The 18953-nt window shown below is 42.4% G+C and overlaps 1 protein-coding gene across 2 annotated transcripts in view; it reads left to right on the top strand.

Moving 5' to 3' along the window:
- The window catches only part of TOM1L1 (target of myb1 like 1 membrane trafficking protein), a 572142-nt gene that overhangs the window by 363978 nt on the left and 189211 nt on the right, over positions 1–18953 (top strand). For both annotated transcript variants that reach the window (XM_039502155.1, XM_039502160.1), the window contains exon 3: positions 2655–2813. The gene's annotated coding sequence lies outside the window, so the exon portion shown is untranslated. The remainder of the gene's footprint in view (positions 1–2654; positions 2814–18953) is intronic.

Raw genomic sequence — 18953 nt, forward strand, 5'->3', positions numbered from 1 at the left:
AAGGGGAAGCAAACAGCAGAGTCTGAGAGGGAGTTTGTAGGAAAAGTAAGAATACAATCACCATGGTTCGGAGAGGCTACATCACCAAGCCAACACTATTCCTGGCCCCTCAACTTGCACCTATGTCAAAACAGAGAACCCAACCATGGATGGCTGTACTCAGGTCCTGGTGTGGATTTCCCTGTCATAGGCAGCCAGGCTGGGGAGACCATCAAGTGTGAGAGATGGACAAGCTACAGGAGGAGGTAGCGAGGCTGAGGAGCATCCAGGGACATGAGGAACTTATTGAAAATATGCATATGGAAATTTCCAACTGAAGAGGACTGCAGTACCACCACCAGAGGAGGATGAAACAGTGCCTTCACAGGGAAGAAGCTGGCTGATGTTTACATCTGGCAGCAGGCAGTACCCCAACCCTGCTCCCAACTTAATATCCATAGAGATGAAAAAAAAATATGCTGCCCCAGCGATGAGGAATCTCCCCCAGAGGTTTAGGAGGAGAAACCATATACAACCAAGGCTGGGAGCAGGGCCGCCCAGAGGTGGGGGCAAGTGGGGGAATTTGCCCCTGGGCCCTGCAAGCCCTGGCTGAGAATCCCTTCCCTGGCTAGAGGCACCTTTTTTAATTTTTACTCACCCAGTGGCAGTCCTCGTCTTCAGCGGGCCCTTCACTCACTCCAGGTCTTCGGCGGCACTTCGGCAGCGGGTCCTTCAGTGCTGCCGAAGACATGGAGCGAGTGAAGGACCCGATGAAGACTTGGAGCACTGCCCGGTGAGTACAAGTGCCGCAGCGGGTGGCACCTTTTTTTTAATGTCTGCTCCCCTGCTTTGCCCCAGGTCCTCTCAATCCTCTGGGTGGCCCTGGCTGGGAGGATCATGGCCATCACACTGAAGAAGAAACAAAGGGTGGTGGTGGTCAGTGACTCCCTTCTAAGAGGGATGGAGGCATCCATCTGCTGGCATGACATGGCATCCCACCAAGGGCCCATATCTGAAACACTATGTAAGGATCACCAAGGATCATCTGGCCCTCTGATTACTACCCCATGCTCTCATCCATGTGGGCATGATAGAGCAAGGTATAACCCTGAGCAGATCAGAAGTGACTACAGGGCTCTGGGAATGAGGGTGAAGGAGCTGGGGGTGCAGGTAGTGTTCTCATCTATCCTTCCAGTCAAGGGTAGTGGCCCAGGCAGAGACAGATACATCCCAGAGGTGAATGCATGGCTGCATGAATGGGGCTGCCAGGAGGGATTCGGCTTCCTTGACCAAGGAGGTTTTTCCAAGAAGGACTGCTGAGCAGAGGTGGGGTCCACCTATCAAGGAAGGGAAACAGTATCTTCAGATACAGACCGGCTAACCTAGTGAGGCAGGCTTTAAACTAGGTTTGATGGGGGCAGGAAACAAAAGCCCCCAGGTAAGCCAAAAACATGGAGACTTGGGTGAAGGGCCAGAATCTGGGAGGAATATGACCTATTATAGCAGACCAGATGAGAGAGAATACAGAGAGGGAATGTAATGAACATCTTAGATGTCTATATACTAATGCCAGAAGTATGGGGAATAAACAGGAAAAACTATAAATTGGCATAATTGGCATCATAGAACTTGGTGGGATAATGCACATGACTGGCATATTTGTATAAAAGTATACAGCTTGTTTAGGAAGGACAGGCAGAGGAAAAAGGCAGGAAGTGTTGCCTTGTGTATCAGAGATGTATACATTTGCACTGAGGGTGAGAGAGAAGCAGGAGCCAGACCTGTTGAAAGTCTCTGGGTAAGGATCAAGGGGGTAAAAAACAAGGGTGAGGTCATGCCAGCTGCCTGCTATAGACAACCTAACCAGCAACAAAATGATTAAATGTCTAGAAAAATGACCTATGAGGAAAGATTGAAAAATGGGCTTTTTTTAGTCTGCAGAAGAGAAGACTTAGGAGGGGAACATAAGTCTTCAAGTAAATAAAAGATTGTTATAACGATGAGGGTGATAAATTGTTCTCCTTAACTGCTGGGGACAGGACAAAAAGTAAAGGGCTTAAATTGCAGCCAGGGAGATTTAGGTTGGGCATTAGGAAAAACTTCCTAACTGTCAGGGTAGTTAAGCACAGGAAAAAATTACCTAGGGAGGTTGTGGAATCTCTGTCGTTGGAGATTATTAAAAACAGTTTAGACAAATTCCTGTCAGGGATGGTCTAGATAATATAGTCCTGCCTAAGTGCAGGGAACTGGACTAGATGACTATTGAGGTCCCTTCCAGTCCTACATCTCTATGATTATATGATAAACTAAAATAAAATCCTGTTGATTTCAGACTGATGCTGAAGCAAAGGGGTTTAGTTGGCAAAGAACTGAGAATAATATGAATATACAGTAGGGTTTTCATCAGTGAGGGCTGCTAGCTCCAACACTTGCCAATATTTACATTAGATACTGGTTCTTATTTGGGGATGATTGACTCTGAGGAACAAACAAGTCCAAGTCATTAAAACTGGCTTATGCTGGCAGGACATGTTAATTCTAGGGATGAACAAATTGGTATAAATAAATGAATAACTGCCCCCCCACCCAATCTGCATCTTCACCTAATTTTAGACTTTCTTTCAGAAGGTTCTGAAATGTCGCATCTTTTTCTCTATTATTTTTAATTTGTGCAGCTCTGCACTTCACGTAAATGGAGCCAGAATCACTGATCTACCAGAAACTGGGACTTACTGCTGTGTGCAAAGCCTGATTTGAAGAAGGAACAATCTGAAGTCTTATGAGAGAGCCCATTTTCACAGGATTAAGAGCCCAGTTTTAAAAATACACAATTGGTGAGTTTTAGTAAGCACCCACACTTTAAGATGTTTATCTTTATTGAACTTAACTGCTGACTCGCTTGAGGTTCACTTGTCACTGGCTACTGGACAAGTTTTCCACTCACTTACTCTGGTTTTATGCTGGTGTGCTCCATTGATTTTAGTGAAGTTACTCCTACTTGACAACAGTGTGAGAGCGAATCAGGCCTGTTATTTTTAAGCCATACTGTGACAGAGGTGTGCATGGTGTTTACCACCAGAAATGAGCTTCATTGGCTGGGTTTGGGTTCTGGTAAAAGCTTGATTTTACACACACACACACAGCGCAAAACGCATTGATGTCAACGGGAGCAGGGCTGGCTTCATGAAGGGCCTGATTTGAATACCCGGCGGCGGTCCGAGGCTTCGGCAGCACTTAGGCAATGGTGGGTCCGCTCCAGGTCTTCCGCGGCACCGAAGGACCTCTCCCTCCCCCGCCACCGAAATTCCGCCCAAAGCCCCAGAGTAGACACACACCCCCGCCTCTGGGTGAGTAAAAAAATAATTAATTAATTTAAAAGATGCCTACGGCATGGGGCCCCCTTAGGCGTGGGGCCGGGGAACCGCGGAAATCAGCTTAGCGCCAGCCTTGAACAGGAGTTTTACCTGTCCTGATCACTGAGTAAAAAGTGAAGTAAGGGCTTGATGATTTGGTCCTGACAAAAGAACAGGGTTGCCTTGAAGGTGTAGTGCAGTAAAAGTGAATGGTGTGGAACTGACAAACCATTTCATGGGCTATAACCACAGACATTGCAGGACTCTCCAAAACAACAAACAATATATTCTTCTTCTATCTTTCCAATTAACTTTTTAAAGCCTCTCCTGGCTTTGTGGGACCGTTGCAGCAAGTTCAGAACAATGTATGAAATGAAAAAGGAAGCACAGCCTGTGCTCTGCAGTCTTGTGCAAAGTTATTTTGGGCTATTACATTGAACTCATAAAGAGCCAGGACAGATCCGAATTTTATGTGAGAGAAGGAAGAAAGAGTCAAATTCAGAGGTGGCCCTAAGTTGGTGTAACTTCTACCTTCTTCCGGTCCTCTCTGCTAGTCAGTTCCCCATACAATGATTTCCTTAAGGTCATATCCAGGTACTGAAGGGTGCATCTTCTGAGAGAGATTGTTCTTATGGTTAAAGCATGTGATTGGTGCTCAGGAGACCTTGGTTCAATGTTTGCTCTGCCAAAGACCATCTGTGTCACTTTGGACAATGGATTTAGCTATTCTTTTTCAAGTGCCCATCACGCACATTTGGGAACAAATTTTCAAGAGTGGTCAGCCTCCAGCATCTCCAGATGATACTCAACACTCAGCATGTTAAGTTCTTTGGAAAATAAACCAGCGCTGAGCATATTTGAAAATATCTATGTATCTTATGGTTATAAGAGCTATAATGAGCTATAATGTTTGGATCAGAACTTTCCCAAGACTTAAAGGTATGTGGATCTGGATTTTGGTTCAGCACGGTAGAGGGAAGGGGCGCAATTGTGAATTTTGGTTTGCAAAAGTAATAGATGAACTATAAGAGGAATCAGCTCCTCTATGTAAAACTGAATTGCCTATCATTATTTATTAAATGCATCCATAAATCCATAATTAAATGGGATTCTTTTTAATTATGTAGTCCAAATTATTGAAATCAAATGATCAGATTGTAGATAATCTGGTCTAATTCAAAGTGGGCTTTTTTAGTTTTTAATTGTATGAAATCCAGGTGATTCCCAAGGTGATCCCCAAGTCTGTGGGTGCGTGTGTAGCGCAGTTGAATATGGGCAAGACAAGCAAGGCTAGATTTAGAAAACAGGTGTGCAACACAACTACATTCTCATTGTGTACGTTGTGATTACCCTTTGAGGGAAACCAAAGCTGCAACCATGAAACCGAAACTATCGGATCACAGTTACCATGGACCTGGACAAGGAGTAGACACAGAAACTAATAAAATAAGAGGACAGTAGAAGTCTGGTGGCCTCCAATTTGCTTAATGATTGCAAAGAGTCAATTGTACAGTTTTCATGTTCATTTCTGTGAATTAAGCTTGAAATTCATGCACAGTCAGAGTGAGGCTCCAGACTTCTTTGTTACAAAGGACAGGGTGATTGCCTTCTGGTCCTTTTCATTAGCTATCACTAGGTTGCTACCATTAGATTAGGAAAGGATGAAGACCTTAATCGCTGTTTCAGTCGATGCCACATTATCTATGCAGTGCATATTTTGTACTTAATAAATACTTAAAAGAAGGTCAAACTAATTTGTATTTGTAATGGGTTGGCCGTATATACATGTTACTGAATGGTAAATGGTGCACCATAAACAAGAGAAGGCCTGATCCTGTGAAGTGCTGAGCCCATCCTTTGAACTCCAACTAGCAAAGATCCGTGAACTAAAAATTTGAGCTGGTTGGGAACTTTCTGACAAATTGCTTATCATTGAAAAATGCTGATTCATCAAAACCAAAACTCTGAAACAGGGTCCATTTTGGCAAATGTCGTGACTTTTTTTTTTTTGAAACTGTTAAAATATTTTGTGTTGACATTTTTCAAATAAAAATTGAGGTTTTCCAGTTTGAAACAACTTTTCAGTTCAAAATTTAAGGTAATGAGAGTAGAAAAAAAGTTGTTTAGAGAAAGAAAAAGCTCAAAATCATAGTGAAACCTTTTGATTAACCTGAACTGGAGAAAGAAAACGTGTTTCTCATTTACAAATATTTTCAAGATTTCAACTTTTCATTCAGATTCAAGATAGGAAAAAATGTGAAACCCTTGAAAATATTCACTGTATGGCTCCCACCCAGCTTGACTAAAATTCTCTAAGTAGCATTTGGCCCAATAGTCTGTGAAGGATCTGAAAATACCAAGAAAACTGCTCAAGGATATACATGGGCAGTTGAGATCTGGGTTTGGAGATCAGGGCAATTAGAAAGTCTCTCCCCACCTATTGATCAACCAACTATTCATCATATTCATTGCCCCAGGGAGTATCGTTTACTGTTCCTCACAAAATAATGCCTAGGCACCCTTTGGTGCCTTCCAGGCACTAATTGGAAAGGGTCAAGAAAGAGAAACCAAGGGCCAGTTGGCAGAGTCCCCCCTCCCCATTGTTCCATTTCATGTATGTCTACACTGCAATCAGAGGTGCAACTGCAGCAGGTGCGGACATGCCTGAGCTGGCTTTGAGGTAGCTCAGATAACAATAGCAGTAAAGCCACACCTTGTTCTATGCAACCTCACCTGGGACACTGGGTATAAACTTGAGCAGCCAGCCTGTGCTGCCGTGGCTTCAATGCTATTGGTATCTGAGCTCGCTCCATGAAAGCCAGCTCTGGTATGTCTACACATGCTGCAGTCACACTTCTGATTTCAGGGTAGACATACTCTCAGGGGAGGAGGGCAGAATTCGCCACCTACCATGGCATGAGCTGTGGCGCTTGCCCCCACACTTCATAGATCCCTGAGGGATTATGTTTTGTGAGGAATCACCATGGAACAAGTGAGGGAGATGATCACCTGCCCCCACCCAATGTGGGTCTGACTCCAGTCTGCTCAGTCCCAAGCCATGAGGCTTGCTGAGTTCTTTCCCTTTGCCTGGTCTACCCAATCCTTGTCTTCCTCACCCCCCATGCTGGCAAAGTCCCACCCACTTTATACCCCCTATCTGCTCAACTCCTGTCCATTTCCCCTGTGCAGATCCCAAACCCACAGAGGGCTTACAGAGGCTACATCCACATAGCATTAAAAAAAAACCAATATGGCTGGCCTGGGTCAGCTGACTCGGGCTTGCAGGGTCCAAGTGTAACCCACACACGTACTGCATGTGGTGTTGAGAGGGAGGGGGAGGGATGAGTGTGCTCTACACCCTTAGCTAATAGCCAGTTGGCTTTTAGCTCATGCAGTAGAAGCTCCAGAGGCCCCAGGTTTGATCCCACCAATGACCAGGGTCTGTCGGTGTTACACAGGCTCTGGGCTGAAAAATCGCTATGTAGACGTTCAGGCTCAGAGTGGAACCTAAACTGTGGGACCATCCCCGCATTGCAGGGCTGTAGTCTGCCTTGCAGGGTAACATCATAATAGCTGAGAGGAGACTGAAGTGCCGCAGCTAAGTGCTGTGTTGTGCAAAGTTCTTTCAGTTTATGAACAGTTAGATGGTTTCCCATAATGCTGGGTGGCATATTAAAAAGGTATTAAAAGTGAGTTAGCAATCCAATCAAAGACTGTGCTAGCCCATAGGGGAATGAGTATAGGTACATGCTGTTCACACCAGCACATTATGGTAAATACTTTCCATTTTTCAGAACATTTCTACTTTAAGTACCATAGTGTTTTGTTCACGGCATTACAGGGGAAAAAAACATTTATAGCTGTTCATAAATACAAAGTCCAATGACAAAACCAATTCTAAAAAAAAATAAAGAATTTGCACTTAGAAGACAGGTTACAAATACCTCCATGGGCTGGAAAAGACAGTTAAGGAAACCAGTTGAAAAATATGACAATTTGCATTGTTGCAGAAGTACTGATGAGGGTCTGAGTATTTTTTCAGACTCATACAAGGCAAAAAGGAAATTAAGTAAAAATTATTAGTTTATTGTGGACCACCAGATGCAATTTTTATGCTGGGAGTAATGAATGTGTTAAATGGTTGTCCATGCAAGTTGTTGGGGTAGATCTAATCAGTTAGATGTCTTTTCGAGGAGAAGGAGTATATTTAAAAAGTGTACCTCAGCCAACTGTGTGGTAACCTGTCCTGAAGTTATGCTGCATGAGACATGTGAGACAAATGTACTGTTGGCATAACACTCACAAATTCGTTGGGAATTTTAGCTGGGATTTTCAAAAGGGCCTAAAGGAGTTTGGTGTCCAATTCCCACTGTCTTTTAATGGTCTGTGTGGAACTCTCTTCCTGTTCAGCCACTTGTTAGTAGCTTCTAAATATATTCTTAAGATTTGCACAGGTGAAAATGGGATAGTTAGAAACTCAGGGAGCTTGTCAGCAAACCTGGGGAAAGTTTAGACAGATTTCATCATGAACGGTTTGCACAATTATATGCAGATATCGAGAAGGTCAAATGAGGACCAAACAATGCCATTTCTCATGGACCACGTGGTTCCTGTCGAGCTCATATGAACCTGAGCTTTTTTTTTGGCACAACTTCATTTTTCCCTCTCCCTGTCTTGAATGGATGGGATTAAATGAAGTGTAATGTGTGATGCAGGTGCTTTCATTTGCATATACATGAGTACTTATCTTTTTAGCGTGTTAGCTGCATTCAGGATCATTGATCTGGGGATATGATTCTATATTTAGCAGCCTTTTGGCATGACTTCACTCCTTTTAGGATGAGAGATACATAGCTGCTTCTGTTCAGTGTGTGAATGAATCTGTTTAGAGTCAGCTGACAACACTCAGGTCTATGTCTCCATCTTGTTTTGCAAGACTTGGTGTGGCTGAGTGCCTTATCCAGCATTTTGACCTTTCCATTCCAGTGCAATCTTGCTACCTTTCTCCCCAAGCCTTTTCATTTCTGCAAAACCCTGTACATGGGGGCTGCACTTTGGCATCATTCAGAAACCTAAGATAGGGGCCTGATCTAAAGCCCATTAAAGTCAGTAGGAGATTTTCCTATTCAATAAACTTTGGATCAGGCCCCAAATGCACCGTTCATCAGCCTGTTTATTAAGAGGCGCTTCACACTATGCGCACATTACACCTCACACCAGAATCCTGTAGTCTGTACTGGGGCTGCCTATAATTTTTAGAAAGAGATTAAATTGTTGGTTATTGGGATATAAAGCCACTAATGCTTCGGGACCTGTCCATTTGAACCTGCCTCTCTGCTTTTGTGAAATTGCCAGATTTGTGACCAGGGGAGGTGCTTGAGCTAAATAATCCCCTGGATTGAGAATGGGGAGATTAGTGGCAGATTTTTTCCATGAAGATCCTCATACTGGAACTCCCTGCTCCAGTTGGGCCATAATAGTCTGAGTTGACTGTCCCTGAAGGCAATGCTGGTAGGGGCTTTTACTTTAATCAGGGTTTTAGGAAGAGGGTTGAGAGGTAAATATTGCATAGTGGCTCGGGGTTAATATAACTCCAGTTTATTGTGGCTGAAGCCAAATCATGCCAACTGGGCTTGTCATTGTTTTGTTTTCATTAATTGTGTACTCTAGCAGACATGTACATATACACTAAAGCAGTGGCTCTCAACTTTTCCAGACGACTGTACCCTCTTCAGGAGTCTGATTTGTCTTGTGTACCCCCAAGTTTCACCTCACTTAAAAACGACTTGCTTATAAAATCAGACATAAAAACACAAAAGTGTCACAGACGCACTATTGCTGGGAAATTGCTGACTTTCTCATTTTGACCATCTAATTATAAAATAAATCAATTGGAATATAAATATTGAACTTCCATTTCAGTGTCTAGTGCATAGAGCAGTAGAAACAAGTCATTGTCTGTATGAAGTTGTAGTTTGTTCTGACTTTGCTAGTGCTTTTTATGTAGCCTGTTGTAAAACTACACAACTATCTAGATGAGTTGATGTACCCCCTGGAAGACCGCTGCGTACCCCTGGTTGAGAACCACTGCACTAGAGCACTTAGAGTTTGATAGACACTTCTAAATACAAGACTAACTCCACATACTGTGTCCTTTAATGGCTCCTCACAGAAAGGGGATGTATATTTTCTTGTTTGACTAGAGAATAACAATCTCTGCACTCATCCCTTCAATAAATGTAAGTAGATTCCATAGCAACTCCCTGTAGGGTAAATTTCAAACCTACTGCAACACCCACACATTTCAGTTATGAAGCTGTATAATAAAATGCAATTTAAATCTCATTGTCCCTACTAAATCTAGTTACACAAACAGATAATTTGCTGACACATTTCAGCAGCAGACATTCAGGAATATGTCCCTGTAAACCCTTTATTTGTTGACCACCCATCCTATATGTAAATGTGATGGAGCTTCGTGCTATTGCTCTTCAAATACATTTAATACATTTGCTTAGCTTTCTGGTTGAAGGAAACAAGTGGCCTGGGGAATAGTTGGTAATTCTGCTCAAGTGGGATGTCGCTCTTTAATATTAAAGTCACAAATCTGTAAAGAGTGGAAAATATTCTGTCACTGGGATCCTAATTCCTTTTATCAGTGCCTCAAACAATTAAGGGATAGTATTTATTATGGAGGAGGGTGCCTGGCAATAAATGACTTTTGTGGGCAATTAGACACCAAAGCAAAGCTGAGGCAATTGATGACTGCAAGAGCCAGTTCTTAAGCCATGAATGTTGTTCTCAGAGAACTAGGCAAAAACAGGGTCAGCAAGCCACCTCGTGTAAAGAAAAGAAGTCGAAAGAATGTTCATTTCTTTATGGTGGCTTAATATTTCTGTGCCGCTGCCTTGAATTTTCTACTGACATTAATTTGGGAGGCACAGTGCATGAAATTCGCCCCTGCAAAGGAGCCGAGCATCAGGCCTATGCCACACTTACGTCTCCCATAAACCTGAAGCTAGCCTTGCCCTGCCCCTCTGTACGGGGTGAATTTAATCTCAAAAAAAGTAGAAGAGGACTCCTTTAAAATGCTTTGAACTTAATGGCCTGGCAAGAAAAGGGATAACCTCCATTCAAAAATATGTACCTAGACCAATGGTCCCCAACCTTTTTCGTCTGGCAGGCACCAGACGACGAGCCACGGAGGACCGTGGCGGCGGACGAGCACCCGCCGAAATTCCGCCAACAAGCGGCAACGTCAATAGAGGTAGCCACCGACAAGTAGCGTCATCGCCGCTGAAATACTGCTGAAAATCGGCGGCATTTCGGTGGCGGCACCTCTGGATGACGCAGCTTGTCGGCAGCATTTCTGCAGATGCTCATCCGCTGGCCAGTACGCGGGCGCACTTAGACTCCCCAGCGGCATGGCGCCCACGGGTACTGCATTGGGGACTCTGACCTAGGCTATAAGCTCATGGGGGGGGGCTATCTTTTGTTATATGTATACACAGAGGCTAGCACAAACCCTAACTGGGGCCTCTAGACACTACCATGATACAAATCAATTATAACAACTTCTATTTTGTGTTACCGAAAAAATTGTGACCGTGCTGTAATCCCAGGCAAGTATAACTGTTCCAGTGAATTGGCTAATATGTGTATCTGCCCTCTATTGGACAGAAATGGAACTGATGGATATGTGACAGACTATTCCACTAACACCAACTGGAGAATTAGAGTTGGTTGGAAAATGGGTCTTTTTTTCCACAGAAAAATCTGCATTTTTAATGCAAAACTGAAAACCAAAACTTTTTGGTCAAAAACTTTCAGTTTAAAGAGAAAATTAAGATTCAGAAATGCTGCTGTGGAAATTATAGTCTTGGGCACTTATGTATCCTATTCTCTTCTATGATCTGGACTTCCTGGCTGAAAAACATCTCCCATGATGTGCCATGGTCTCCCCTCTTGCTCAACTGCATGTATCATGGGAGTCCCAAACTACAGTGCATCCTGGGAGATGTAGTTCAGGTGAAAACATTTTGGGTTTTTGGGCATTCCATTTTTCGACAGGCAACATTTTTCCAGAATACAGACACTTCATGGAAAATTTCATTTAGTCAGCAACACAATTTTCTGTTCAAAAACAGTTTTAATAAAAGACCTGGGTCCAGCAATTGTAAATCCAGATTGATTGTGTTAGGGGAAATCTAGAGCCAGCATGGGCTGGGAAACACCGAGTCCACAAGCCCAAGTCCCACAGACATGGCCTTAGTGTGCAGTGTAGACATGCCCGGCTGAACTCATTTTTAGAGTCAAGTTTAGGGATCAGAATTTCCTGGCTGACAGTCCTTGCCTCAGGCCCCATTCATGTGGTTAACTCAACTTTCAAATGGAGGATGACAATTTATTTAGTAAAACAATCCCGTATTTTCCCTCTTCCCCAATAGGTTTGTTTTCATGCTGTTGCTAGTTTCTTTACTGTGTGATTGGAAGGCAGTTTAGCATTTAGGCCTTAGTTTTGACGGGTGCGAGTGTACTGTGATTGATTGCATTCATTAGAAAGAATGACTGTTGGTTGTTTCACCCTCAATAGATAGGAGAGCAGACAAGATAACTGAGGACCTGCACACTTGCTATAGTAATTACTGTAGGAACGGATGAAGTGAGTAGCCCAGGAGCCTAGCCATAATGAATCCTGTTGAGGTGATTGTATATTAGAAGGTGAAATCGTTCCACTGGCAGTTTGGTGATGATCACAATCAAAGGAAGAAAACATCCATGCTCTTTGGGGGCATGGGCTGACTTTTTGTTCTGTGTTTGTACGATACCTAGCACAGTGGGGTTCTGGTCTATGACTGAGACTCCTAGGGGCTACTGCAATACAGTAATATATAATTGTATGACATTTTGGGGATGGCATTTTTTCTTTTTGACCAACAGAGAAATATGGGACTAGGTATTTTTTGTACTTTCAGGCTCGACATAGCTGGAGAATAGATTCAAAGCTCCTTATCTTTCTGAGTTAGGGAAAAAAACCAAGTTTGATGCAGTGATTATTGCGTAAGTGTCTTTTGAGTCAGATCAAAAGCAAGGTCCTATCTACTGAGTGTGAACTTTCAGGACTGGAGAGACAGTCACTTTGACTGTGCGCACAAGTTCATGGAAATTTTGTGTAGGCAACCTCCTGCTTAACGATTTTTAAGAATCAGTCACTTGCCCTACAGATCCCCATCTGCTCCTTGTGGAATTATTGATGTAATTATTCTCTTCCTGCAGGTATTGTTGTTGTTGTTTGGTTTGCTAGTTAGTTATTAGGTGTGGGATTCTTTATTTTCTTTTGTTTTGCTGGGCAAGGAACTTTCAGATCTGTCTGATTAACTGTAAGAGTGGAGCCAGAGCTAAGTTCTGTCTTTTGTTGCCAGAAGCACACTTCAGGGAGAGGAATAATGTTGCTGAGTAGGACGGCATGGGGCAGACACACACTGATTGTGTTAGGGGTAATCTAAAGACAGCACACTCAGCAGCACTTCTTATGATGCCTTCACATAGAAGTGATATATCCTATCCCTAGTGCAGCGGGCCCTAATATGGACCTGCTCAGTCCCTTCCTCCCTTGCAAGCTATTTACCAATGTTTTCTTAGCTAAGGAGCACAATCAAATATATTGTCAAGATGCTCACGCGCTCCCTGTCTTGTTCACAACACACCTTTCAACTTCTGCCACAAATGAGGCACAGGCCTTACAGGCAAGTTTCCTTCACTCCTCAGCTGTGATTCATCCCCCATGCACGGTCCTTCCTGTGAATTGAATGGGGTAGGAGTTCTGTGGAAAAAATAGTAAGTGATCACAAAATTAAAGATTGTGTCATGGGTGAGATTCTGTGGCCTGCGTTGTGCAGGAGGTCAGACTAGATGATCATAATGGTCCCTTCTGACCTTAAAGTCTATGATTCTATAATGCATATGCACAAGGGGACTGAATTAAGGTTGCACAGGTAACCATAAGGGCTTGTTTACATGGGAAGTTAATGCAGAAGCCGTGATGTGACTCTACATCACAACAGCTTGCTGCACAGTAACTCGGTGCATAGACAAGCCCTAATTGTGGCATTTCCTAACTTTTGAGTGCATGATTCTGCAACTTGAATGTTTTGTTAACATAGGCTTTATGAAATTTTCAGTTTGTATCTTTACACAATGTGGCATCATATTGATAGTTACACCGGTGTAACTTTCTTGACATTCATATAATGACATTCATATACATCCTGCTCTTAGGTATCTATATCAGAGACTTGTGAGTAATCTTTGCCACTGCTTCGGTAGCAGCAAGTTTGCTGCATTTTCTAGTATGATCCACAGAGCTACACCTTTGCTTATGATCATTGTGATGGAGCTGACATGGAAGTCAAAGACATTCATCTCTATGAGTGGTCTGCAGAAGTGATCCTGCTTGATATCCTTCACAGGCTACATTCCTCTATTACACAAAGTGATTTCCGCAGAGTTATCTAACACGCAACAGTATGTTCCCCCAACCTAGAACAGGAAATAACTGCAGGATCTTGGACGCCCTCAATGCTAACTGCATTGTACTCTTATTTTACAGTCCAACCGAAAAGCACTTGGTGCAAATCTGGGGAGGTGAGGGAAGGGCAAAGGCACCTGTATAGAAATATACCTTTGTGCCCTTCCTGATCTAGGGGCTATCCAGACACCAAACTGGTCACATACATAGATTACAGCAGCCGAAGGATGCTCTAATCTAATCTAATCTAGGGGCCATTAGAGCAGCCAGGTACAGGGACTCCCCAGCCATGGCCCCATCAGACAAGCTATGCTGTCTGTACTAGATGCTGAGACAGAAGGCCTAAGAGCCACTACAATGATTCTACACCACAAGAGGCTCCCCATACTCAGAGGAGATAGTTTGGTGTCCAACTAACCTGGGTTTAGAGCTGCTTTGCAGCACTGAATGATACATTCATGGAGAATGGGTCCATCAATGGCTATTAGCCAAGATGGGCTGGGATGGTGTCCCTAGACTCTGTTTGCCAGAGGCTAGAAGTGAGCGGCAGAGGATGGATCACTTGATGATTACCTGTTCTGTTCATTCTCTCTGGGGCACCTGGCATTGTCCGCTGTGGGAAGACAGGATAGTGGGCTAGATGGACCTTTGGTCTGACCCAGTACGGCCGTTCTTATGTTTATTGAAGCAGCACAAAGTGGCAGCGCTGTATCTATGAATCTGACTTTTGCGTGGAATGGTGACTGCTGTAGATTTGTGCAGCTGTGGAACTGCCTTTTTTTTTTTTATTAAACTAAACACCCAAGAGGAGCCCCTGAGAACGAACACAGTATAAATCACTAGCCACAGTAATGAATTTTAGAGATGATGTCTTGGAAACCATGTTAAATGGCAACTCACTATAAATATTCAGTCTGCAATATTCTTGTTTCAAACCTATGTAGATGGGTGATTCGCTGTGTAATTGCTTTTCTGGGCAACTTGTCCTCCTAAGCCAGTCATTCATGTCACAGAAAGTGCTGGAGTCGTCGCTGTATGTTCACAACAAATTTCTCATCTTGGTTAGAACTATTAAGCAAAGGGAGGGTACAAGCTTTCCCCGCACAGAGCTTAACCGAAAACACATCCAACAATTTTGGGGATTAAAATAATAATAATCATACTTAGCTCTGATGTAGCAAAATATAAATAAAAATGAAATCAAAAGTAAATAAAGCACTAGGAGAGAGAAAAAAAATCTTTCCAGCATAAACCATATAATTCAAATATGAGCCCTATATGTAGATATTCATCAGCTGTTCTTTGTCATTTAGTGTTTAACAGAACTAGTGACACAAAGTCAAAGATGACTCTACTTGAGGCTGAATAAGTTAGAGTGGAGCTTTAGCACGACTATATATACGTAAGCTTAAGACTCATTTACTGCTTAACAGCCAACTTTTTATAAGTGCTTTAAAATTCACATGCTAACAGATTGTCTTAAGTCTGGGCTGGTGTATTTTAAATCTCCCTCTTGCATCCCAGCATAATTCTTATTTTAGTTCAGGGCCATGTGCGGATTTCATTCATAGTAGCTTCAATCCACAGGAACTACACTGAGTCCTCTGGTGTTACTCCAAATTCATAATGGCATAAACAAAAATCAGCATTAGGACCCTCTGCATCATTTAAGGATTCATAAGACTTATTTAGATTGCTGTTCACTTCTCAGCTTGCAAAGCTGATGCAAGTCGGACGCTAATGGGCCAGAAGACAACACTGCAGCAAGTAAAGCAACTAAGAGAAGGAATGTAGGAATGAGGGCATTAAAGTCGGCCACTCCCATTTTAATGCACACCTTATTTTGGCTCCTCAGCACCAGCTTAGACTCCCTCAGAGTTGCATGTACATCAGTAAGTGGGTGTAAGTCAGTTTGAATGAGTAAAGTAGTGGAAGGGAGTCTGAGTTAAGGCAGTCTGGCTTACACCCCGCTTTACACATCACCTCTGCGTTTGGCCCTGAGAGCTAGCACAAGTATGTGTACGTGAGCAGGGGACTAACACCCCTAGCTCATAGCACAGACATAGGGCAGGTCCACACTACTGCCTGAGTCTATGTGACTTACGTTGCTGAAGGGTGTGAAAAAAGACACACACCCCCGACCGACGCAAGTTACAGCAACCTATGGGCTGTCCACACCAACGCTATGTTGGCAAGAAACATTCTCCTGCCGACACAGCTATCAGACAATGTTTTCTCAATTAATCTTTGAACAGAAGCAGGTTGCCTATTTTTCACACTTCTCTGTCTTGCTTTGCACGACATTCTGCGTGAAATCATGACAATGGAAGTCATGGCATGCTGTGGCATATAACCACTGACCATTCTATTTCGACCCTGCTGCAGAAACAAAACTTGCTACAACATGAGCTGAAGGAGATGGTGCCAGGTTTTTTCAACTCATTATACTCGAGAGGTTTCTGGAACAGCAAAAAGTCATCTACTTATGTTGGCAGATGCTGGACTGGTAAGCAGACGTGGTCCTCTCTTGTTTGTTGCCAACTTATTAAATACTTTTGCCAAAAAAAATTATTAACTGTATGCTGGGCAATTCAGATAAAGATTGGCAGACTATAAATTCAGATAGAAGGACTTTGCTTTGTGGAGCCTCTATCTGAACAGGAACTCAAGAATAGGCCAGTGATAGGAATAGGAAATGCCCGGTAAAGTGTTAACATCATGTTAAAGTCCTTTTAGAGTCTTGGACAAAACACAATGAGACGTGGATAAGGAGGGAGACAAAGAAGAGCTGGGTTGAGATCTAGTAAAACACCACTTCTCAACAAGAAGAGTCAGAAAGACATGCCACTATGCAGGAAATAATAGGCTTGCAGAAATTGAAGCCCTGATTCAGCAAAGCACCTTGCATGTGTACTTAAGTGAAGTCCCACTGTTTTCACTGCTTAAGTGCTCTGCTGATTCAAGATTCAAAAGTTGAAGAGCAAGAAGAAGCCTAAACAGACATTTCAATGCTTCCAGGTTTCTCACCAATCCCTAGCTTTAATTCCCCCTTTGACCTCAATTTGCCAAGTTAGATTCATAACGAGACTAGCAAAATCAGTAAGGATTGTGCACACTTTTAAATATGTGCAGTATAAATAAACGCTGACCTGATCATTTTCTTCTTTTGAGTAATGATACAGATTTATTTATACAAGCACTGCCTAAGGACCAAATCCCTAATGTTTAATTATCACATTATTAGAAATGTAAATGCATACTACCCTATCAGAGACTACAGCCATATTTGTTACCACAGACTTCCTAATGGTTTATGCTTGATATCAATCTGACTTTAGCAGACTGCCTCTCTTCAGGACCAGTTATTAAACAGGTGATGAATTAAGCAATATGTTTTGTCATAAGAGTCTTTTAACTCCAATATAAGAGTGGCTACTGAAGCAGACCCCAGCTGATCTGTATCTGACAAATAGAAATGTGGGGTTACATCTAGTCAAAATCTGGATGCAATATATATCACTTAATCTGGATTCTTTGAGAGTGAGAAAATTTTCTTCTCTCAGTTCAACTTGATGCAAGTTTATCTGGATATAAAACTAATGGCATCTCCACAACACTCAAATGCTAGCAGGGACAGCTGTAGGCATGCTATTTTCTGTGCATTCGTGGTCCTTATTGGTTGAAATATAAGACCACTAATGTACTCAACAGAAAATTGGCTTTGAAAAATCAGCATTACAGCACTCAGGACTTGTAATATTTGATAGAGCACATGAATTGTTGACATACCCCTGAAAAAGCAGTCATTGCCCCTTATATTTATTTAATATGATATTCTTGGATTCTACAAATACCTCCCCAATCTACTTTCTGGTCAGTATGGTTGCAATGCTTTTCCATAGAGCAGATATTTTCTTCATTCTGTAATCTCTGTCCTAATACTGACTATACAGAATTTCTCTCTATGCACTCTCTCTATGTACCGCCTATTGGCCCTAGTTCTTGAATGATCTGAGTACTTCTACTTCATGAATCTGCTACTGTTATTCATTCTTTCCTGTGGCACCTTGTAGACTAACAGAAGTTTTGCAGCATGAGCTTTCGTGGGTGAATACCCACTTCTTCGGATGCAAGCAGTGCCACTGCTTGCATCCGAAGAAGTGGGTATTCACCCACGAAAGCTCATGCTGCAAAACTTCTGTTAGTCTATAAGGTGCCACAGGATTCTTTGCTGCTTCTACAGAACCAGACTACACGGCTACCCCTCTGATACTTGACATCATTCTTTCCTGTTACTCATAGTTGTCACCTCTAAATTTGGTCATTTTACTTTACCTTAATTTAAGAAGAATGAATGAGAGACAGGCACTGAATTCTATAGATCACAAATTCCATTTAATTCCAGTCTAAATGGCTTCTCCAGTGGTATACGGGATCCCTTTGTTTTGTGCCTTTGCTCCATGTGTATTAAAAGTTTTATGTGAAACTTTCTCAACTGGTTAAAAAAAAATGTAAATCTAGTATATCACTACAGTGATATCCGCACAGATTCCAAGCATTATGTGGTGTGACTTTTCTCTCCTTATTAAATTGTTTTTCTAAAATGCTCTGCCCTTAATATAATGTATTTGATAAAATATTTTCTCCAAGTTGCCAAACTACTGCTCTACTCAGTTCTGTCTTAATGCAGTTACACAAAGCAGACACAGCCATTTTTAGATCCCACCGTTATAGTATGTCATTGCACAGCTTACAATTTTCCGCTAAAACTTTTTCATTTTCTCTTATTTGAGCACTGCATCAGCAGTATGTTGTGCCATGTTGATACCTTTCTATACCTTCTAAAAGTCTGCTGCTGTTCTTCGGTTCTCTCTCTGTATTGGAATAATCCATAAATACCACATTCCTCTTTCAGTCAGGCACATCTCAGATCACATCTACCTTTTTCTTTTCAAAAGAGAGATACCAGTGGAATTATTTTTCTTTATGTCCTTACTCTCTCCAATTTGACAACAAACACATTGCGAGTCTAATTCTGATCTCACTTACACTGGTTTTCCATCAGTATAATTGCCTTGATTTTGGAGGACCTA

Source organism: Mauremys reevesii, linkage group 15, assembly GCF_016161935.1.
Source record: "Mauremys reevesii isolate NIE-2019 linkage group 15, ASM1616193v1, whole genome shotgun sequence".
NCBI classification, from domain to species: domain Eukaryota; kingdom Metazoa; phylum Chordata; order Testudines; family Geoemydidae; genus Mauremys; species Mauremys reevesii.